The sequence below is a fragment of the Mus caroli genome, chromosome 4 (assembly GCF_900094665.2).
Source record: "Mus caroli chromosome 4, CAROLI_EIJ_v1.1, whole genome shotgun sequence".
Classification (NCBI taxonomy): domain Eukaryota; kingdom Metazoa; phylum Chordata; class Mammalia; order Rodentia; family Muridae; genus Mus; species Mus caroli.
In genome coordinates, this window is record NC_034573.1 from 52,013,710 (window position 1) to 52,016,380 (window position 2,671).

Consider the following 2,671-nt stretch of genomic DNA (forward strand, 5'->3'; position numbering starts at 1 on the left):
GGAGGAAGGAAGGAAGGAAGGAAGGAAGGAAGGAAGGAAGGAAGGAAGGAAGGAAGGAAGGAAGGGAATATGACAGGTAACCAGCCATGAAGTTCACCTCAGGTATGCTGAAAATAACAGTGTGTGTTTGTGTGTGCACACGTGTGTGTGTGTGTGTGTGTGTGTGTGTGTGTGTGTTGTTAGGTAGGTGTCGGGACTTAAGGGGAAATATAATTCTCCATTCATCAAGTAAAACAATTTTTTAAAAATTTGGCGATGACATCAGTTTGTCATCATCCATTAAGGGCTCAATCTCCACTGCTCCTTGAGGTTCAATCTGTTTGAAACTCCCAGTGTCTTTTAAGATTTATTATTTATTCATTGATTCTCCTCTGCACTAGTTCACAGCCTGTGCTGTGTGTTGCATTTACCTGAAATACTTAAAAGCAAAAATCCTACAGATGTGTAATTCCACTCAAAGAGATCCTTATGTAACTGGTCTTAGAGTGTAGCCTAAGCTACTGGAAAGTCCCTCTGTTGCTTCTGGCAGGTAGCAAAATTTTGGAATGAGGAATTCTATACCTTGATACTTCTTGGAGTGTGGTCTAGGAACCTGGCTACTTGTTTACAAATAAAAATTCCCATAGAGTATAGAGGGACATGCCTGTGCTCTCAGGAGGAACTCAAATTCAAGATCAGCCTGGGTTATATAGTGAGACCCTGGATAAAATCAAACCAAAACAAAGACAAGAGAACAAAACAAAAAAACAGAAACACAAAACACAAATTCTGTGCACCATTCAACCCACAGGTTCATTCAGCTGGGTTTTAGTAAGATCAGGCAACTCCTGTGTGCTGCATTCCAGAGCCCTTGCTTTTGTGTTCTGTGCCCCAACCCCTCCATTCTGCAGAACTGTATTTTATAAGTATAGGTGGGAATCATCCAAAACAGCCATTTTAAAGAGATGCTGTGTCATTGCTTTAAATGCCTGCCCTCTGGAAACTGATTTAGTTGGCTTCAAGTGTGGCTCAGGCAAGAGTTTTAATTTAAACCCCACCTCCAAGATTTTAATATAAAATCTGGGCCAGGGTCACTGTTATAGGAGATGTTTTTCTTCTTTTAATTAACAGTCTATGGTATAAAGTGATCATTTTCATAAAATATTTAGGTTTCCTGAAAGACATAATACTCTAGTTTTTCTCTACGAGTTATCAAATTTGACTGTGCGAAAGCAGCCACTGAGCTGCTGGCTCGAGATGTAGATCCTGGCAGCCTCATGTTTAGTCATCTGCCTTTGTTAAGTCTGGAATAGAGGCCAGAGTTCTGCATTTTCAGAAGCCCCAGCTGGAAATCCAAAAACTGTGCCACATTTAAAATTCACCGTTCTCAACACAACAAAATAGAAGAGGCCCATGATGGCTCAGAGTAGAGGACTGGAAGCAAAGGGGAGTTATCTAGGAGAGGCAGGATGGCTGCTCACAGAGAGAAAGAAGAAACAGCATGGTGGAACTCTTGGGAATGGGCAGTAGAAATGGGGTCTGCCTGATAGAGTACTTCTGTCTGATCAGCTCCCAGAAACAGCCTTACCATGTCGACTGTCTTGGAAACCTGTTAAGCTTTGAAATGCTGTTTCCCAAGGCTCCTTCTTGGTCTGTTGCATTAAGACTGAGAAGACATGGAAGAACTCAACATAAAAACAAACAAAACTGTGCAAAGCCCAAGTTCTACAACCGTGACATGGCTCCCTAAAAAGATATAAGCAGAAAACCTGCTCACAGAACTTGTGAATAAGATGTCAGTTGTGCTGGGAATGAAATTTTTTTAATCATTCAATATTTGTCTGGAAAGTACACACTTAAAGTTAATAGGGATTGTTCACGGAAATCATTACTGGATTAAAAGAGAAACATATTTTAAGGGATTAAAAGGTCTGTAGTGAAGATTTTCTAAAAATATGTCTTTTCATCAGTGTTTCAGATTTAGGCCTTTGATCCCTTCGGAGTTAGTTTCTATGCAAGGTGATAGATCTGGGCCTAATTTCACTCTTCTGCATGTGGACATCTGGTTTTCTCAGCACCATTTATTGAAGGTACTTTTTTCCTTTCAGCGTATGTTCTTGGCATCTTTGTCAGATATTAAATGGCTGAAGTTAATGTACTTACGTTTAGGTCTTTGATTTTGTTCTGTTGGTCCACATGTCTGTTTTTGTGGCAAAACCATAGTGTTCTTATTGCTATGACTCTGTAACATAGTTTAAGATCTGGAATGGAAATTCTTCCAGCATTGCTCTCTTCGCTCAGGATTGGTGTGGCCATCAGGGTTTTCTATGATTCTGTGTGAATTTTAGGATATGATTTTCTATTTCTTTGAAAACTTAGGTGGAAATTTTTATTAAAATTTCATTGACTCTATAAATAGCTTTTGCTAAATTCTCATCTTCACAGTATTAATTCTACCAACCAATGAAAATGAGAAGTCGAGTAGGGCCACAGGCCTCATCCGGCCGGATCAGTGCCGGGGTAGCAGGAGCGCAGGGTTGCCTGACACCCGCCAGCTACCCACGACCCCCGCCCAGGATTTTGGGACTGCTGGTGAGTGGAAAACAGCTTCTGCTCCAATCCAATTGCGCGGGACCTGAGACTGCATTAGTTAGGGAAGCAGAAACCGGCCTGAGTAGGGCCACAGGCCTCA